At 50.0% G+C, this 22,222-nt stretch overlaps 1 protein-coding gene across 1 annotated transcript in view; it reads left to right on the top strand.

Moving 5' to 3' along the window:
• The window catches only part of GLP2R (glucagon like peptide 2 receptor), a 754,367-nt gene that overhangs the window by 390,540 nt on the left and 341,605 nt on the right, over positions 1–22,222 (top strand). The window lies entirely within an intron of this gene.

Below are 22,222 nucleotides of genomic sequence, written 5' to 3'. Positions count from 1 at the left end.
TGTTTCTAGGAAGGATCCTGAGCAGTTTAACGAGTTGTGGTGTGAGAGTAAAGGTGCACTACAGACTAGAGTGTAGTTGTGGGCAATTGAGGGATAGTTTCTAAACCTTGCTTCTGCACTTGAACAAGGCACTATATAATTCTGCCAATGTCTCTCTAACTCCCTGTGTTCAAAATTGTCAACATGCATATTGGAATCTAAATATGTCAAGTACTGTTCCATCAACAATCCCTACCCACATCCCCACCATCATTTTGTCACATCCTAGTTTCTGTAATCAGGTCGAAACCAGGTCCACATTTTTCGTATGTTTCTACGTACAGCAACGCATGTTAGACATGCATCATGAATTGGCGTTAGCAAAGGACCTTATATATGTATAACATGCTAACATACGGAGGTTTAGAGCATACTGAAAAGGGCAGTGGATCAGATTCAAAACAGTGTTTAGACAAAATATTGATTTAAAAATATCAGGAGCCAGATATTCTGAAAATAAATATTGTGATTTTCAAAAATTGTGATGCACGAATATTGCTGACAGGAATAATATTTTTTGAGGTGAGTAATATTGTTTTAAATTATATCAGTGTTTTTAATATTGTTTTCAATAATTAAGTAGTTAAAATGTAATTTGTTAATCATATGAATGTGTTGTAGTTCATATATTTATTTTATGTGTTACTACTTCTTATGTAAATGCTTATATATACTTTGTAATTTTACGTGACTGCATTTTTTATTTCTTTTTTTTATATTATTTTATAGTGTTGAAGTGGATTGTTGGATTTTGTAGGGATGTAGGGTCCAAAGTTAGTCAATAATTATGAATTATTTAGTATATTTTGTTTAATTATATGAATGATATTTATTAGGTAAATTATGTAATACTGATTTATTTATTTTCTACATTATTTGCAGGCTGTTAGGCTTGTAGTTATATAGGATGGGAATTTAATCAAGTAATAATTAATTACCAATTATTTATTGATCATTTAATTGATTTTAATGTAATACATAAAATATTTATTTATTTCACTTATATTTAGAGTTACGGGCTGAAAGGTTTATAGGGATCTAGGGTCGGAAGTTAATTAAGTTATCATTAAATAATATTTTATTAATGATTTCTAATTATTTATTTAAATAATTCTTAGTCATGTAAAATATCTAATGCAGATTTTTTTTAATGCTATTTCAGTTGCAGGATGCTAGGTTTGTAGAGAAAAGGAGGGAAGTTAATTTATTAATTAATTATTAATTGTTATTTGTAAAATAATTATTTAATTGAATCATATATTTAAACTATGGAATATCCATTTATTTTAATTATAGTTTAGTTTTGGGCGTTAGGGTTTGTGGGGGACTAGGTTGGGAAGTTAATTAAGTAAAAATGAATTAACAATACATTATAAATTGGTAATTAATTATTTTATCGATTTTAAATATGTACATTTTCAAATATGTATTTTTTTTTAGATATATCTCAGTTGCAGGCTGCAAGGTTTGTAGAGGTGAAGGTGGGAAGGTAATTAATTTATAATCTAATAACAATTATTTAGTAACTGTTAAGTATTTATTTCATTGAACAGCAATTATGTAAATTTATTAATGGTCCTTTATATTTTGCATTTTATATATATATATATATATATATATATATATACATATATACATTATTGAGTTTACTCTAATTAGTGTAATGCTTTTTCTACATTTATGGTTTTCTATATATATAATGTGTTTGAAGTGAAGTACTTTTCCTACTCTTGCTCAGACTGCAGTAGGAGTAGTAAAATTACCCTCTTTTCCATTCAACAATCCTTATTGTTGTGCTGTTAGAAGTGGGAATAGTAAAAATCATCCCGCCAAAATCTAATATTTTCCCTACTGCTTCAGAGACTGGAGTGGTAATAGTACATTTTACTCCTTCAAAGTCCAACTCTTTCCCTACTGTTGTGTTGTTTGGAGCAGGAATAGTAAATTTCAACCCTCCAAAATCCAACATTTTCCCTACTGTTGCAGAGGCTAGAGTGTTCATTATCTTATTTTTTACATTATTTGTTTTTTGTTTAAAATTCATGTTAATGTTCCTAGTTTTTTGGGGATTTTGCTGTAATTACTATTTTATTTATTGTCTACATTGATTAATATATTTTATCTTATTCAATTTTGTATGTATCTTATGGAGTATGTATGTTACATACATATATATAATATAAATATATATATATGTACCTGCATATATATTTTCATACAAATTTGTATTTTACATTATGGGCCTAATTACAACTTTGGAGGAGGTGTTAATCTGTCCCAAATGTGATGGATATACCACCAGCCATATTACGAGTTCCATAGGATATAATGGACTCGTAATACAACTGGTGGTATATCCGTCACTTTACCATCACTTTTTGGACGGATTATCACCTCCTCCAAAGTTGTAATCAGGCCCTATATTACTTTCAATTATGTTAACATTTATTAGTATGAATATATAAATATATGTATATGTTTACAAATTTACATTTAACATATAAAAAGCTTAAGTTAATGTAAAGAATGTTTTTTTAGAATTCTTACATTTTGGGCCTCATTTTGAGTTTGGCAGACTGCAAACTCCCAACAGGATGGCCGCTGCCATAGCGGCGACCACCCCAATGGACCTATTAGGTGTTTCCTGCTAGGCTGAGTGGGCTGCAATTCTGTTGCCTGCAGGGTGCACCAGCACAGCAGCCAGTGAACATTGCAAGGGTGCTGGGCAGGGGTACCCTTGCACTGCCCATGTCAAGTGCAAGGCAGTGCAGGAGCCCCCCGTAACCACCTGCACCTGTTCTCCACCAGCCATTCATGGCAGAGGAACTGCCATGAAAATGCTGGCGGAGAACAAGGTCGTAATCCGCAGGGCAGTGCTGCATGCAGTGCTACCCTTGCGGATTATGACCTCCACGCACCCTCAACCCATTGGAATCACTGATCCCGGCAGGGCAGAGATGACGGAATCCTGGCTTTCTTACGGCCAGGGTCTTTAAGTGGTGATCGGAGCACCACAGCAGTGGCGGTGCTGACCGTCACAGCGAGGCTGGCGGTCTTAAGACCACCAGCCTTGAAATGAGGCCCTATGGGGGTCATTACAACCCTGGCGGATGGTGGTAAAGCGGCGGTAAGACCGCAAACAGGCCGGCAAAAAAAAAAAGGGAATTATGACTGTGGCGGAAACCGCCCACTAAGACAGCCACTTTAACACTCCGACCGCCACGGCGGTACAGACAAACATCGTGGTGGTCACCGCCAACAGACAAGCGGGAGACAAAGTACAGCCCACAGTATCACAACCTACCAATCCACCACAGCCATTTCAAAGGGAAAACGCTCACCTCTACACACTCCACGAGGAATGAGGACACCATGGACCCGGAACTCCAAATACTCCCTGCGATAGTCTTCCTGCTCCTGTACGATCATCATCAACACCGGCACCGAAGACAACGGTGAGTACTGCACCTACGACATAGGGGAGGCAAAAGTCAGAGACACACACACGCAACACCCCCACCCCCACCCCAACCCTCACCCACTACAACACACACACCAATGCATATCCAAACATTACAGTAACAACCCTCAAACCCCCCGGAAGAATGCAAAGACAAAAGGAAATTAGTGCAACCATTGTAAGATATCAAAATACAGTAAGCAAATATAAACAGATATAATTTCACATTCAACAAAATATACATCACGATTAGTAGTGCAGGTAATGCACCATTCAATGTCTGTGGACCACTGGATCCAAAATGCATGGCTGAGGCCCACACACGATACCTGCGCAAAACGGAGAAAAGACTGCTGGGGCATCAGATAGAAATACAATAGGCACCTCAGGGGGAAGGGAAGGGGGGCACCTCAGCTGGATGACTGCACCACACCCAATACACGACGGGGCTCCATGCCCATTGATGTATCCTGGGGAGTGCAAAGCCACAGTCTCTCAAGTCTGTACAGTGGGTGGGTTGCCCACTGTACCATCCTGGGGAGAGCAAAGCCACAGTCTCTCAAGTCTCTACAGTGGGTGGGTTGCCTATTGAGTGCAAAGCCACAGTCTCTCAAGTCGATACAGTGGGTGGGTTGCCCACTGTTACATCCTGGGGAGTGCAAAGCCACAGTCTCTCAAGTCTCTACAGTGGGTGGGTTGCCCACTGTTCAATCCTGGGGAGTGCAAAGCCACAGTCTCTCCAGTCGATAACAGTCTCCACTGGTTCTGGAAGGGGACTGGTGCCCAGAGTGCTTCATCCTGCCAAGGACTGAGGTAGTGGATGCATGTCTCCACTGGGCACTGACTCTGGCGGTGGCCTCCTGGCCAGTGACGATGGGACTGCCCTCCTGGGCACTGACTCTGGCAGTGGCCTCCTGGCCAGTGACAATGGGGCTGCCTTCCTGGGCACTGACTCTGACGGTGGCCTCCTGGCCAGTGACGATGGGGCTGGCGGTGGCCTCCTGGGCAGCGGGGATGATGGCGGACTTCTCCGCCGTGCTGCTCTTCCCAGACTTTGGCGCTTTCTTCTGCCCCTTCCCCACCTTGGGAGGAGTCACAGCTGAGTGGACAGTCCCCCCGGGAACCTTGTGAGCGGCTTCACCGGCTGGAGTATTCCCCCTCTCCCGTCGGGCACTGTCCAACTTCTGGTGCTTCACAGGGGGGGGACTGGCTGTGCTGTGGCTCCGTGTCACACTGGCTGCATTGGTGCCCGGTGCACTCCACATACCTCTAACAGGCACCACTGGTACCTGCGATTTTTTGGCTGAGGTGCTAGTACGGGACCTATGAATTGGAGGGGGGGTGGTGGGAAAGAGATCAAGGTTGCTCAGGAAAAGTTTCTTACAAACACTGGGACGGGTAGCTGGAGGGGGTCTGGGAGTGGAGGAAGAGGAGATGGTTGTAGGAGGTGTAACTTTTGTTGATTTGGGTGCATGTGTATGCGCTGGAGGCTGTCGTGAGGTGGATGAATGTCGGGTGGGTGTGTGCCCGCATTTGTGTACTTTTGGCGGGGGGCGTCACAGACACGCTGGGAGAGGACACAGGGGACATGTAAATGGTAGTGGGGGTGGTGAGTGCAGGTGAGCGGGGTGTGGTGGTGGGTGTGCTGGTGCGGGACCTAGTGGCTGTAGTGGTACTGCATGCAGGTGAGAGTGTAGACGACACTGGGCGGGAGGAGGGAGATGACGACGAGGGGGACACAGTGGAGGCAGTGGATGTTGCTGTGTCTGTATGTGTGTGATGCTTGTGTGAGTGCCTGTGGGATGTGTGGTGCTTATGTTTGCCTGTGCTTCCCTTGTGTGTTGACGTGTGTGCAGGCTGGTCTGATGGTGTGCTTGGGATAGGCTGGGGTACAGGGGATTGGGTCTGGGTGGAGGAATTTGGAGGGGGGAGGCTAGAGACAGGGACAATGGCTGCCATCAGTGCTGAGGCCAAAGATTGCAGGGTTCGATGATGGGCAGCCTGACCAGAATGAATGCCCTCCAGGAATGCATTAGTGTGTTGCAACTTCCTTTCTACACCCTGGATGGCATTCAAAATGGTAGACTGCCCAACAGTGAGTGACCTGAGGAGGTCAATGGCCTCCTCACTGAGGGCAGCAGAGGTGACATGGTCAGGGGCTGAGGTGCCTGGGGCGAAGGTGATGCCCACCCTCCTGGGTGAGCGGGCACGGGGCAAAGGCTGAGGGGCTGCTGGGAGGGTGGTGCTGGTAGGGGGGGTGGCGGCTGTACCTGTAGAAGTGGGGGGCACAGATTTTGCCGCCACCACAAGGGAGCTCCCATCGGAGGACGAGTCAGTGTCACTGATTGCTGATCCTGTGACCGCCGTGAAGCTCCCCTCGCCCTCCGTCCCACTGGTGTATTCAGAGTTCGTGGTGTGGCCCTCCATGGCCATGTGGGATGCAGCTCCCTCGTGCTCCGGTGCCACAGTACCTCCGCCTGATGATGCTGATGCACACAAGAACAGGGAGAACACAAAAAGGGGGGGGGGGGCGACAGAAGAAAGACTGGTTGAGTGCATGGCTTACCGCTAACGTTGGCGGACAATAAAGACACAGCAGCACCCTGCACTACGCCGTGCTGTTGGGCTCTACTGATGCAGTTCCTGGGATATGGCCTACATGGCTATGGTGGACATCAGCACACATAGATGACACAGGGGCATGTATACCTGTACTTGCACTGTACGGAGGGGGTGCGGAGTGCTACATGGCCTGCATTACGGAGCGGCCTAGCCTACGGAACTCACCCTGGCCTAGGGAAACCCACAGCCCTCCTCCCACACCCAGACACCTTCACTGCATGCAAAGTCCGCTGAATGAGAGTGTACTCACCCCCTTGTGTCTGCTGTGATGCCCTCAAGCGCCCATCCAACTCAGGGTAGGCCACCGCCAGGATCCGGAACATCAGGGGGGGTCATGGTGCAACGGGCACCCCTCCCATGTTGCGAGGTCATCCCCAGCTGAGCCTCCGCCATCTTCTTGCTCCAGCGGCGAATGTCCTCCTATCTTTTACGGCATTGGGTGCTCTGTCTCTTGTGGACCCCCAGGGTCTGGACGTCCTTGGCGATGGCACGCCAAATAGCCTTCTTCTGGTGGGCGCTGACCTACATGACATGTCAGGGGAAGAAGAGAAGTCATTACCAACTGCACCATCAAAGTGAGTGGCCCACATCCCTACCCTTGCCATGTGGCACATGCATTTACAGTCCTTCATGCTCGCAGAACTCTGCCCCCTTCCTTCTTACAACCAGCCCTCTCCACCCAGGCACAGCCCATACAACTTGCTCCCTGTGTACTCACCTGTTGGTCTGGAGGACCGTAGAGTAGCGTGTACTCGGGGAGGACCCCGTCCACAAGCTTCTCCAACTCATGTGCAGTGAAGGCAGGGGCCCTTTCCCCAGACGCACGAGCCATTGTCTCTTCCAGACCGAGGTCACAGCAGCACTTGCAGTGTAGGTCCTCTCCTGTCGAAGATCAGGTATCAAGTGATTGAACAGATAGAAAATGGCAGTGACGTCCGCGGCGGTGCATATCATCACCGCCGGCGCACTTCGTCATTGGCTCCTGGGACCTATAGGGTCCAATGCTAACCAATGCAGCATTGTGCAGTGGTCTTCGACCGCCTACGGCGACGGTGTACAATGCCAGAGCTGTTACCTCACATCCCATTGTCCCAGTTTAGAGGTCAGGCAGCCGCCATTTCAGGGGCCCACATGGCTTCATTTTCAACTGCGTCACACATACCTAGGCCTGGACTCAACACACATACAGACAACTTTTTGGATTATGTTTCGTGTTCTGTGTAGACTGTGGGTACATACCTCTGAGTTGCTTGTCTCTGTGGTCGCTGTTGTCCTTCCTAGGCACCGTCAGCTGGGACATTTGAGGAGATGGCAGAATCCTCCGGTTTACCGACCGCTGGTGGACCTGTTGACAATGGAGGAGCGACATTTAATCATCACCTACAGGTTTGACCGTGCCACAATCCAGGAACTGTGTACCCAGTTGGAGCCTGACTTGATGTCAGCTATCCGCCATCCCACAGGGATCCCCCCTCAAGTGCAGGTGCTATCAGTGCTCCATTTCCTTGCAAGTGGGTCTTTTCAAACTACAGTGGCCATGGCATCAGGGATGTCCCAGACAATGTTTTCCAACGTGTTGTCCAGAGTGTTGTCTGCCCTGCTGAAACACATGAGGACCTACATCGTTTTCCCTCAGGTGGAGGATTTGGCTACTGTTAAAGGTGACTTCTATGCCCTTGGACATATCCCCAACATCATAGGTGGCATTGATGGGACCCATGTGGCTTTGGTCCCCCCCACAAAGGAGTGAACAGGTGTACAGGAACCGGAAGAGTTATCATTCGATGAATGTACAGATGGTATGTTTGGCAGACCAGCACATCTCCCAGGTAAATGCTATGTTCCCTGGCTCAGTGCCTGACACCTACATCCTGCGGAATAGCAGCATTCCTTATGTGATGGGTCAACTCCAGAGGCACCGTGTGTGGCTATTAGGGGACTCTGGTTACCCCAACCTGTCATGGCTACTGACCCCAGTGAGGAATCCCAGGACCAGGGCAGAGGAACGCTACAATGAGGCCCATGGGCAGACTAGGAGGGTGATCGAACGCACCTTCGGCCTCCTGAAGGCCAGGTTCAGGTGCCTCCATATGACAGGTGGTTCCCTATTCTACTCACCAAGGAAGGTGTGCCAGATCATCATCGCCTGCTGTATGCTTCACAATCTTGCTTTGCCACACCAGGTGCCTTTTCTGCAGGAGGATGGTCCAGATGACGGTGTTGTGGCAGCTGTGGAGCCTGTGGACAGTGATGAGGAGGAAGCAGAGGAAGAAGACATTGACAACAGGGACTCAGTCATCCAGCAATATTTACAGTGACACACAGGTGAGAACACATTCTTGCCTACTACAAGTACTTTCACACTTCTACCTCTATCCCGTCTGTCAATTTCAAGCAGTATTTGGTAACTGAGTTGTACATTTCCATTATGGTTTCACAGGTGTGGTTACCAATGTGTGTCATCTGCTTGCATTCTTCATGGACTTGTGATGTGTGACATAGGTATGTTGACATTACATTTGAGAACGGATTTTGTCACTGTCATAGCTAATACACATTTTCAAAATCACAGACTGACTCCAGATTGTTTTGTGCTTCAAGGGTGTTTATTGAAGTGCTAATTATTGGAGGGGGTGGTAAAACAGTGAGGGGTGATGGTGGAGGAATGTCCATGGCACAGTCCAGTCTATTAGTCTCACAGGTGCACTGCCCATATGGGCATAGGAAGTGGAGCTGGGGCAGTTCCAATATGGACAGGGTTACAAAGTGGGACAGTGGGATGACAATTAGGGTGGTCTCATTTCTTGGTGGGGGTCTTGCCATCATGCTCTGTCCTGTTCCTGGATCTCAGGGACCGCTTGCGGGGTGGTTCTCCGTCTGCAGGGGGTGGGGTGCTGGTGTGGTTGTCCTGTGGCGGGGCGTCCTGTCCAATAGCGCCCGCAGAGGTGGTGGGCAGTTCATCGTCCATGCTAGTGTCAGGGGCCCCTTGAAGTGCCATGGTGTCCCTCATGGTGTTCAGTATGTCCTTCAGCACCCCTACGATGGTGTCCAGGGAGGAGCTGATGGTTCTGAGTTCCTCCCTGAACCCCAAATACTGTTCCTCCTGCATGTGCTGGGTCTCCTGAAACTTGGCCAGGACCGTAGCCATCGTCTCCTGGGAGTGGTGGTATGCTCCCATGATGGAGGAGAGGGCCTCGTGGAGAGTGGGTTCCCTTGGCCTGTCCGCCCCCTGTGGCACAGCAGCCCTCCCAGTTCCCCTATGTCCCTGGGCCTCCGTCCCCTGGACCGTGTGCCCACTACCACTGCCCCCAGGTCCCTGTTGTTGTTGGGGTGGTGGGTTATCCTGTGTTCCCTGTAGTGGTGGACACACAGCTGATTGATGTGTCCTGGGGATGGAGGTATGGGCCCGCTGGGTGGGTGCTGTGCTGGTGTTACCAGAGGGTGGAAGGTCTGTGGTGGGCTGTGCCTGTGCGAGGGGAACCGACTGTCCCGAGGCCCATGATGGTCCGGGCTGGTCATCTGGATCCAGTTGGCCAGAGCTGCTGTCATCGCTGTGGGCCTCTTCTGTGGGTGGGGTAGAGATGTCTGGACCCTCCTGTCTGGTGGCGTTGGGTAGTGGTCCTGCAGGGGTGTAAATTCATGATTATTGCATCTGTGTGTGTCATGTTGTGCAATGGGTGGGTGAGCATGTACCCCAGTGCTAGCATTTCTGTGTGGGGGCTTGTGTGATGATGGTTGGGGGGGTGTTATGGGTATGTGCAGTGGGCATGCTTTAGTGAGGGGTGTCCATGCTTTGTTGTGTCATGCAGGGCTTGGTGTTGGGATGTGTGGTTTGTGTTATTAGTACATTAGTGAGGAGTTGGAGTGATAGGGGAGGGGGTGAGGGTGAGGGTCTGTGATAGCATGCAGGTAGGGTGGGGGATATGATTATTAAGATTTGACTTACCAGAGTCCATTCCTCCACCGACTCCTCCGAGGCCCTCAGGATGCATAATGGTCAAGACCTGCTCCTCCCATGTTGTTAGTTGTGGGGGAGGAGGTGGGGGTCCGCCGCCAGTCCGCTGTATCGCGATGTAGTGTCTTGAGACCACAGAACGTACCTTCCCCATAGATTGTTCCACCTCTTCCTGATGTCCTCCCGATTTCTTGGGTGCTGTCCCACTGCGTTGACCCTGTCCACTATTCTTCGCCATAGCTCCATCTTCCTAGCTATGGAGGTGTGCTGCACCTGTGATCACTGACCTTTGGTGTGGCGGACTTGCGTGGGTGTCTGAATTTCGGCGGATTCCGAGATGTGGATCATAATAGCTGTGGCGGATTTCCGCGGCCGCTGCAGTGTATTGGCGGTCTTCTGCACGGCGGTAAGCAGCTTTTACCGCCAATGTTGTAATGACCCCCTATATGTTTGAATAAGCAGCTTTTACCGCCAATGTTGTAATGACCCCCTATATGTTTGAATATTTGTATAAGTGTATATTTACATATAGCATTAAATATTAGAAGAATATATATTATACACAAATATATTACAATGTTTTAACCTTTACAACTCTAAACTCTAAAAAATCTATATTTTTTTCTATTTTCTGACGATTGTTGTCAATGATTTCTTTCCAATATCTGTGTACTTACCATAATAGGTATAGGATTGCAATATTGTGGTAAATTATATTTTTGACACACTGTTTTTGTCGATAATATTGTTTGCCACGATATTGCTGCAGTGATCCCAAAAACAGCCACTGCCCTTTCATAGGAAGTACACCAAATCCACACACACAAAATAGTTATTTTTATTGGCAATGAATATTGTGCTAATCTATGATTTCTGACACTGAGAAATGCTTTTAATTTATGGATCTAATTTTTTACATTTCTGTGAACGATGCCATTGTGTCTGTGCCCGTCCAAATATACCTAAATCGTACTGCATTTCAATTCCAGGGGCTAATGTGTAAAATTTGCTCTTTCATTTCCTTATTTATTTTTTTATGCATCATATGGTGACCAAAATAATGTGGCTGCGTGTCGGCATAATCACTGACTGCTGGCTTTACCTGGGCGGCATAGGGGTCGACCAGCTGACTTGTACGGAAAAGTGAGGTGTGTTATTTAGCTTACGCTTGCACAGCAGGCAGCCATTTCACCCGTGACTGCATGCTTTAATTTGACTGCACATTCTCTACAGTTTCATTTCCACGGATCATACTGTGGCAGTCATCCAGCGCCTGTGTGCAAAAGCAGCAGGGAGTGCTTGTCAGCGGCAGGTAATGCTGAACAGAGTCTTATTAATTTAAGAGAAAGCGTGCTCATCATCTCGGCATACTGTGATAGAGTGAAACTGCCATACGGACTAGAGCACCAGTGCTCATTGTAGCTGTTGTTTCATTTCGTTGCTTATGTTCTGAAAAGCAGTTATTGCCAAATGCCCATGTTGTAGTGACACTTGGTCATTCCATGGCTGCATAAGTTGTGTTTTCAGGTGGTACCATAGGAAATTGCCTAATGTTGTTTGAAGAAATTGTGTTCCCCTTAACCAGAACAACTGACATTTATGTATGCACTGCTCTTTATTTTGAAGTTTAGCTAGAGAAAGCCTGGCGGACAGAAATTATGTTTTATAGGTAACCTCTCCCATGCAGTTAATAAATGGGTGTGTTGAGGCTTATTTTCTAATTACAGGATGCGGCCTTTCTCCTATGTGTCAGACTACATTCAGGAGACTAGATACAGGCAAGGGCTACTGGGTCACAACCCCGTGGGTTGAGACCTTTTGTTTGACAAGGGGCCATTCTTACCATGTCTTTACAAGATTGGCCAGGGCCAACCCTTTGCGCACTTCGGTTTCAGTCATAGCTGGCAAGCAGTCACAGGCTTCTCAGGGAGGATAACGTGGTGATATTAAGGCTTATAAATCAATACCACAAAACCGAGAGTAGTGCAATACAATCATTGTGTAGCCCAGTGGCTCATTTTGTAGAAAATATATGAACTGTATTGAACAACAACGTAGAATTCCATCACATACTCAGTAATGCACAAATACTTAATTCACAGGTGTGAGTCTGTGTGCTTCAGGGGCCTCTGCTGACTAATCCAGTAAACCATCTTTCTGTCCTTTCTTGGGTCCGCCCCTTCTCTGGGGGCACCACTCTCACGTTTAGAGTTCAGAGTTCAAAGTAAGGTTCATAGGTGCAAGTTGTGCACATCCCCAACCGTTTGTTCTTAGCACTTACTTTCTCTGTCCTAGACCTGGTCAGTCTCCTACCCAGTTCACAGGAGCAAAGTCCGGCCATGTTTGGTCCTCCCACGGTGGTGGGATCTCATCAGTTGCAGGGATCTTCCAGGTGTCACACACCAGTCTTTCAGCGATTAGCATTGCAGCCAGCCATGTAGTGTGTCACTCAGGGGTTTGCAGCAGGAGCACAGGCTTCTGTGTGTAGTCCTCTTCCGGTAGACTGGCTGTGAGTCATGGCTCGCTTCAACACTGTAGTGGGTTCTTGGCTCACTCTGACACTTTGGTGGATACTTGATGCATAATGGGGCTTTACTCTAACAAGCTGGTGAGCACTTGGTGCTTCTTCTTGAGGGCAAATGCCATACACCCGGAGATGATGATTCTTCAGTGTGTTGGACGACAAACGCAATCTTCTACAAGCAGTGCTTTGAGCCAATCTCCTCAATTCTTCATAAAGCATTCCAGAGGCACTTCTCGGGTCACTTGATTTTCCAGATTGGCCCTGACCCAACAGCAAAATTGATCTGTGCTGTAGTCACACAGGCCTGGCACTCAGACATATAGCTCATTTTGCCTTGATAGATGTGATGGGAATGTCACAAATATCACACTGCCCAGTCCAGCAGTGCCAAGGTTCCTCCGGTAGTCCCTTCCCTGAACAGCTCTTGTTAGGACAGAACAGTCCTCTCCATGTAAAATATGCCCTGAGTGCCCAACTGTACATTTAACTGGATTCTGAATGCTGATTTATTTTGGCATAGGCAAGCACAGATCGTGTGTGTGTGAGCCATGACATAGGCCTGTCCCCCTGACTGCAGTCTTGTTGGATCAGGAGGGATGCCCAAAGGGCTACCCTCATAGTGGGGGAAGGCTACCATCTTTACCAAGAGTTAAGCAGCACAAACATGGTGGTGGCAGCATATTGTGTAGTGATCAGCAATAGTGAAAAGGACCTTTCTACCTATGTCACTGGAGTGAGGCCTTCAGACTCATGCACCTTGTTAAAAGTTCTGCTACTGTGTGCTTAACTCACCCTTAGACTACATCAGGTAGATGTTGAGTGCTGCGCAGCACAGGAATAGTGACTCTGGGTTGACTATATGTGGGCCTGAGAAGGGTATCGCACAAGGATGGAACAGTACTATGCAGTGCATGTGTGGTTAGTACAAGTACCAGGTGTATGTGTCTGAGAGAAATGCATTACATGAATGATGTAGTGCAGTGCAGTCCATGTGTGGATAAAACATGTCCTGGGTGTATGTGTGCTTGTATGAAGTACAACACATGAAGGGTAAAGAGTTGTACAGTGTGCACATAGTCACTGTCTGTGTTGACAGTGTGCGTGTTCAAATAACACACCATGGTTAAAGATAGAAAAGTTTCAGTGCTGAACACTGTGCACAGACTGAGTGTGTGAGCTGGATTGATGGGTACATGTAAGGGTACAATGCATATAGGTATTAGTTCTGAGCACTATAGTAAAACACTCTTTTTCAATGGGTATCTGGTTTTGCTCTCTGGGTAACAACCTCCAGCTAATAAATTCCACCATGTGCTCTCTCCCTATTTCACCCTGTCATAGTTCCATCTTCCCTGGACTGTACAACAATGCAGGATGAGGGACACTGTCTTCCTTAACCTTTTCTGACATGGCCAGGATGTTCACTGTATAATCCTTCTGAAGATAAAACATAAACTGGTTCATATGGAAGTCCCTTCTAGGTTCCGTTGTGAACCTATGTCTACCAAATATTTCACACAAGATACCTTCTGCACTCCTTTGTAGGGCCCACACCATTAATCTTCCAGAGCTCTGGAAAAGTGGGCTGAAACACTAAGACCTTCTGACCTTCATACACTCAGAGTTTTCTTCTAGTTATAACACTTCTTGATCAGTACTTGGCTAGCCTGAAGGATTTCCTTTGTCTGACCCATGCATTGCATCATCAATGTCGTGAAGCAAATCAAATAGTCAATCCCCGCCTTATGTGGTGATTCCTCTCACTCTTTTATGATTAAGGTGAGAGGTGCCTGCCTGACTGGGAGGGCAGAAAACAGTGACATTTCCAGGTGTCACCTAACATGTGCTTCTACAGAAGAGGCCTCTTTGAAGTCAATTAAGTTCCTGGGTGTGCTCCACCTTTTCTTCATGCCAAAGGAAGTAAAAACACCTGCCCATACCCAAGCCATTGTCTCTACTCGGGGAGTAGATTTTCACACATCAACTTGGCTAATCACCTACTGCGTTATTGTTGGAGAGCTACTGCAGATTACTCTCCAACAGCTTCAACCAGGGAAAAGGTCACTTTCTAAAAGTTGCATTTCCTTAACATTTATTACAAATCCGACTTTACCATTAATTTTTTCTTTTCATAAATATTTTTTAAATGGCTTAATTACATTTCTAGTTGGCCTCAATCCAGAGATAGCAGAATTAATATTTAATTATCTAATTCTGCTTCCCCATATTTTCTATGGCCCAGGTAGGGCCTTCTTACAGTGAAAATAGCTACTGAGTGTAAACATATGTTAACTTTAAATTTTGACATGGCCTTCTTTTAAATAGAATGCACCCTGCCTTGAGGGCTGTAATTCCTACAAAGGGGTTATTTATTATTTTGGTAAGCCCTCATAACACTTTTAAATATTAAAACATACAAAATAGCCCATCATTCAACAGCATATGTAAAGTCAGATAAAATACATAGGGGGTCATTCTGACCTCGGCGGTAAAAGGCCCTTACCGCCGGTCAGAAGACCGCCATAACACCGCCGCGGTTAACCGCCACGGTCATTCTGACCCACAATGGCCAAACCTCCAAAATTCCGTCCTCCACTGCAGGCCGCCACATCAGCGGGCAGCGATAAACTGGAGATGACCAAACCTCCACCGTCACGCCAACAGAAATACGCCCATGCCATTACGACCCACGAATCCACACGGCGGTCATTCAAACGCGGTATTCCATTGGCGGTACACACCGCCACGGTCAGAATACACACACATCACCAAAACACAGCCACATTGGACAATTTGAAATACACACACCTGATACACATACACACACCACTCCCACACAACAACCAACTATAAAACACACACCCACATCACCCACAAACCCCTGCGACCAGAATTACTGAGAGAAGGAGAGAGAGACACAGAAGACAATCCAAAGCAAGACACACTGAGGCACACTACACCATCACACACACCACATAGTAGCACAAAGCACCACTCACCAACATACTTATCATCACATACACCACCCCACACCACACCCACACCACCCCATGGCACCCCAAAGGCACCCACGCTTTTCGGACCAAGAACTCCGGGTCATGGTGGAGGAAATCCTAAGAGTGGAACCCCAGCTCTTCGGCTCGCAGGTGCAGCACACCAGTATAGCTAGGAAGGCGGAGCTATGGCAGCGGATCGTGGACAGGGTCAACGCGGTGGGACAGCATCCCAGGAATAGGGAGGACATACACAAAAGATGGAACGACCTACGGGGGAAGGTCCGATCGATGGTCTCCAGGCACAACATCGCGGTCCAGAAGACTGGCGGCGGACCCCCACCCACCCCTCCCGAATTCACATCGTGGGAGCAAGACGTCTTGAACATCCTGCATCCTCAGGGCCTCGCAGGAGTAGCCGGAGGAATGGACTCTGGTAAGTCCAATCTCAACTACTATATCCCCCCACCCCACCAGCATGCCAACCCACACCCCCACCCTCACCCCCAACCCCCCAGCACACATCCTCCCTGACAATGTCTCACCAGCACAACCCACCCATCCCAACACCAACTCCTGCATGCCAACACAAATCATGGGCACCCATCACCTAAGCATGACCACTGCATTTACCACCCCCCCCCCAACTACCCTCACAACACCTCCCTCAAGGGAATGCCTGCACTGGGGGACAAGGGCACCCATAACACGCACGCTATTGCACACACAGAAACAATAACCAAACTCTCTTACCCCATGCAGGACCCGAACGACAACACACCAGCCAGGAGGGTCCAGAAGTGTCCATCCCACCCCCGGAACAGGCCCACACTGAGGATAGCAGCTCTGTCGACAGTGAACCTGATGACCAGCCCGGACCATCGGGGACCTCTGGGCAGTCGGTTCCCCTCAGGCAGCCACAGGCCACACCAGACCTGACCCCCTCTGCCAACACCAGCACAGCTCCCACCCAGCGGGCCCATGCCTCTGTCTCTAGGACAGCTCAATCAGTGGTGTGTCCGCCACTACAGGGCACCCAGGCTAACCCAACACCCCAACAACAACAGGGACCTGGGGGCAGTGGTAGCGGGCACACCGTCCAGGGGACAGAGGCCGGGGGAAACCGGGCAGCTCGGAGGGCTGCTGTGCGACAGGGGGGGGAGGAGAGGCCCAGGGAACCCACTCTCCAAGAGGCCCTCACCACCATCATGGGGGCATACCACCACTCCCAAGAAACAATGGCGACGGTACTGGCCAGGTTCACTGAGATCCAGGCACAGCAGGAAGAACGCTACATGGGGTTCAGGGAGGAGCTGAGAATCATCGGGACCGCAATGGAGACCATCGTCCTGGCCCTCCACAGGATAGAGGACGCGTTGCGGGACCATGGTGCACCACACAGGGCCCCTGTCACTAGGCCGGACCAGGAACAGCCTACCACCTCCGCCGGCGCTAGTGGACAGGAGGTCCCAACACCTCGACAGCCCCCCAGAACCCCACCTCCTGCTGAAGAACAACCACCCCGTAAGAGGAGCCTGAGACCAAAAAAAAAGACAGAGTAGGATGTCAAGACCCCCGCCAGCAGGACATACCCCCTCAAGTCTTCCCACTGTCACACATTGCCACCCTGTCCAACCATGAACTGCCTATGCTCCATCCTTCCACAGGCAAAAGAACAATGCACCTGTGAGACTGAGAACTGGACTCTGCCATGGATATTCCTCCACCCCCACCCATCACCCTTAGAATCACATGTACCGATATCTAGCACTGTAAATAAATCACATTTTGCACACAAATCTGTTTTGAGTCGTGCTGTATTATTAACAAATGTATTACATATTACTGTTCAATTTCTGTTCTGTCAATTAGTCATGACAACATACCAATGTCAATACGCTGTATTTCATGTGCGAACCAAGCAGAAGTCAGGTACTGAGTCAGACAGCACTGAGAAGGGAAGGGAAAGGCAAAAATTAATGAAAAACATCTGTGGGGAACTACAGAAAGTACAGATGCAGGAGGCTATAAGCAATTGTGAAATGGCGTGGGTGATTCTTACCTGGGTGTTACTGGAAATACTGTTGTATCACTCTGTCCCTATTGTCTGTGTCGTCCTCAGAGTCTTCCTCCTCTTCACTCTCCACAGGCTCCACGGCTTCTACAACACCACCATCTGGACCATCCTCCTGCAGGAAAGGCACCTGGCGTCGCAAAGCCAGGTTGTGGAGCATACAGCACGCCACGATGATATGGCACACCTTCTTTGGTGAGTACATTAGGGATCCACCTGTCATATGCAGGCACCTAAATCTGGCCTTCAGGAGCCCAAAGGTTCGCTCAATCACCCTCCTAGTACGCCCATGGGCCTCATTGTACCGTTCCTCTGCCCTGGTCCTGGGATTCCTCACTGGGGTCAATAGCCACGGCAGGTTGGGGTAACCAGAGTCACCTATTAGCCACACACGCTGTCTCTGTAGCTGGTCCATCACATAGGGAATGCTGCTATTTCGCATAACATACGCGTCATGCACTGACCCTGGGAACTTGGCATTTACATGGGAGATGTACTGGTCAGCCAAACAGACCACCTGGATATTCATTGAATGGTAATTCTTCCTGTTCCTGTACACCTGTTCATCGTCATTTGGGGGGACTAAAGCCACATGGGTTCCATCAATTGCACCAATGATGTTGGGGATGTGTCCAAGGGCATAGAAATCAGCTTTCACTGTAGGCAAATCACCCTCCTCTGGGAAAATGATGTAGCTCCGCATGAGTTTCATCAGGGCAGACAACACTCTGGATAAGATCTTGGAAAACATAGGCTGAGACATCCCAGATGACATGGCCACTGTTGTCTGGAATGAGCCAGTTGCAAAGAAATGGAGGACTGACAGAACCTGCACCAGAGGGGGAATTCCTGTGGGTTGGCGGATGGGGGACATCAGGGCTGGCTCCAGCTGGGCACACAGTTCATGGATGGAGGCACGGTCAAGTCGGTATCGTAGTATTATATGGCGTTCTTCCATTGTCAACAGGTCCACCAGCGGCCGGTACACGCGAGGATTCCTCCTTCTCATCGCTAGTCCCAGCGGACGGTGCCTAGGAAGGAGAATATGGAGTACAGAGTCAATCCACTCACAGGTACGTACAACACAGCTTGCACAGTACAGGTAAATTTATGGTTTGATATGTTTGTATGTGTGCCATTGCAAGGCCTAGGCCTGTGTGACGCATTAGAAATTAAGCCATGTGGGCCCTTGAAATGGCCGATGCCTGACCTGTGAAGTGGGACAATGGGATGTGAGGTCACTGCGCTGGCGGGGCACACCGTGGCGGTAGACGGTCGAAGACCGCTGTGCGAAGACGCATTGGTTAACATTGAAGCCTATGGGTTTCAGGAGCCAATGACGATGTGCGCCGACGGTCGCGGGACGCACCGCCGCGGTACGCACTGCCGCGGGCGTGACCGCCATTTTCTATCAGCTCAATCATTCGAGACCTGATCATCCACAGGAGAGGACCTATACTGCAAGTGCTGCTGTGAACTCGGTCTGGAAGTGACAATGGCTGCTGCTACTGGTGAAAGGGCCCCCGCCTTCAGTTCAGAAGAGTTGGAGAAGCTCGTGGACGGGGTCCTCCCCCAGTATGCGCAACTCTACGGTCCTCCAGACCAACAGGTGAGTACACTCAGTGCACATTGAATGGGTTATGCCTGTGTGGAGGGGGGGGGATGTAAGTTGGTGGGGTGTGGAGGGAATGGGGAGTGCAACGCACGACAGATGAGAGAATGGGAACCATGACAAGGTTGGGGAGGGGGGGGCATGTACTCCAAACATGCAGATATGTGACGGTTTCTCTTTCCCACCCTGTACATGTCAAACAGGTGAGCGCCCACCAGAAAATCGATATTTGGTGTGCCATCGCCGAGGAAGTCCGGAACTTGGGGGTCCACAACAGACGGGGCACCCACTGCCGCAAGAGGTGGGAGGACATCCGCCGCGGAACGAGGAAGACCGCAGAAACACTGCTGGGGATGGCCTCCCGACCTAGGAGGGGTGCCAGTCGCACCATGACCCCCCTGATGTCCCGGATCCTGGCGGTGGCCTACCCTAATTTGGATGGGCGCTTGAGGACAGCACAGCAGACACAAGGGGGTGAGTATCCGTACATTCTCCCATCTGTATGCGCATTGGAGGCGTCTGGGGGGGGGGGGAGGGCTGTGGTTGACATTAGGCCCGGGCGCTCTCTGTAGTGTAGTCCGCTCCCTTAGGCATGGCCCTGTGCCCCCGCCCCCCACCTCTGTAGGGTGCCAAGTGCAGCTACCCATGCTCCAGCATCACCCATGTGCGCGTGTGTTGTCCCTAGACCTGTTTGCCTAGTCAGAAGTACTGAGTAGTGTACCCCAAGTTCGCGACTTAGTGCACGAGGCACCTGTGTCTGTCCTCTCCGCAAAGGGTATTGCTAAGGCATGCACTCAACTTTGTTTAATTTCTCCCCCCACCCTAAATCTTTGTCTTCTTGTGTTTTAGCATCATCAGGCGGAGGAGATTTGGCGTCGGAGCAGGAGGGAGCTGCAGGTCACCAGGCCCCGGTGGGCACTGACACAGACACCGAGGGCACCAGTGATCCGGAGGGCGAGGGGAGCACCACAACGGGGGCCGGTGGAGACACCAGCGACACGGACACGTCCTCGTTTGGGAGCTCCCTAGCGGGGGCGGCACCATCTGTGCCCCCCGCAACAACAGGTACAGCCGCCACCCAGCGCACCAGCACCGCCCTGCCAGCAGCCCCTCAGTCTTCGCTCCGTGGCCGCTCGGCCAGGAAGGCGCGCGTCTCCTTCGCCCCAGGCACCTCAGCCCCTGCCTCTGTTACCCCTGCTGCCCTCAGTGCGGAGCTCATTGACCTGGTGAGGACGCTCATTGTTGGGCAGACTACCCTTCTGAATGCCATCCAGGGGGTGGAAAGGGAGGTGCATCGGAGCAATGCCTACCTGGAGGGCTTTCATTCGGGTCAGGCTGCCCATCAACGAGCGTTCACTGCTCTGGCCTCAGCACTGACGGCAGCCATTGTCCCTGTCTCCAGTCTCCCTCTTCTATCTGCCTCCACCCTTTCTCTGTCTCCTGTACCTCAACCTATCCCATCCACACCATCAGACCAGCCTGCACACACCTCAACACCCAAGGCCAGCTCATCCAAACATAAGCACCACAGAAAACACAAGCATTCACCCAAGCAACACACAGATGCAGACATATCAACAGTCACTACCACCTCTGTGTCCCCGTCCTCCTCGTCTCCCTCCTCCCTCCCTGTGACATCTACACTCACACCTGCATGCACCCCAACATCAGCCAGTTCTTCCACCACCAGCAAACCCTCCACTACAGTCCGCACACCTGCAGTCACCACCCCCACTGGCATTTACACGTCCCCTGTGTCCTCTCCCACTGTGTCTGTCACCCCCTCTTCCAAGACACATAAACGCAGGCAGACACCCAAACAACAGCCAACCACCTCACCACAGCCTACGTCCCAGTCACCTGCACCCAAGGACAGCACACCTGGCTCTCATACAACCACATCCTCTTCCTCCACTTCTCTCACCACTACTCCTACCCCTTACCTTGGTCCCAAGAAAAATTACCTCTCCAGTTTTGACCTCTTTCCCTCCCCCGACCCACCCCCTCCAACTGGGAAAAGTCCCAAGGGCACCTCAGCCACCACCAGCCCAACTACTACAGTGCAAGTGGTGCATGGCATGTGGAGTCCACCCTTTGGCGGCAGTAACACTTCGGTGAGCAGCAAGGGGACAGCCAGCCCCCCCCCAGACAAGAGGACCAGGAAATTAAAGGGCCGCCGTGAGCGGACAGAGACGGCTGCCCCCAAGGAGGTGACTCCGGCCACTTCACCGGCCACAGCAGCCAGGGGAGGCAAGGGCCCGAGAGCCCCATCTAAGGAGCGGAAGGACAGCAGGGCGGAGAGGACAACCACCAGGAGCGCGGAGCAGGAGGGCCCCACAAGCCCCATCCCGGCTGCAAGGGACGACACCAAAGGGCCCAGGACTCACTCCCCGAAGGGGCCTGACACAGCACGGTCGGAGGGCGACTGAGCAGGGTGTCCAGGCCCGGTATGACTCCCTTGACATACTGCAAGAGCACCGCTGAAGAGGGCCCCGCCGTGAAGACAGGTACCGCTGAAGAGGGCCCCGCCGTGAAGACAGGCACCGCTGAAGAGGGCCCCGCCGTGAAGACAGGTACCGCTGAACAGGGCCCCGCCGTGCAGAAGAGCACCGCTGAAGAGGGCCCCGCCGTGAAGACAGGTACCGCTGAAGAGGGCCCCGCCGTGCAGAAGAGCACCGCTGAAGAGGGCCCCGCCGTGAAGACAGGTACCGCTGAAGAGGGCCCCGCCGTGAAGACAGGTACCGCTGAACAGGGCCCCGCTGTGAAGACAGGTACCGCTGAAGAGGGCCCCGCCGTGAAGACAGGTACCGCTGAAGAGGGCCCCGCCGTGAAGACAGGTACCGCTGAAGAGGGCCCCACCGTGAAGACAGGTACCGCTGAACAGGGCCCCGCCGTGCAGAAGAGCACCGCTGAAGAGGGCCTCGCCGTGAAGACAGGTACCGC

This window comes from Pleurodeles waltl, chromosome 7 (genome assembly GCF_031143425.1).
Source record: "Pleurodeles waltl isolate 20211129_DDA chromosome 7, aPleWal1.hap1.20221129, whole genome shotgun sequence".
Classification (NCBI taxonomy): Eukaryota; Metazoa; Chordata; class Amphibia; order Caudata; family Salamandridae; genus Pleurodeles; species Pleurodeles waltl.
Note: the sequence above shows the minus strand (reverse complement) of the source record. Positions and strands in the feature narration are given on the sequence as shown.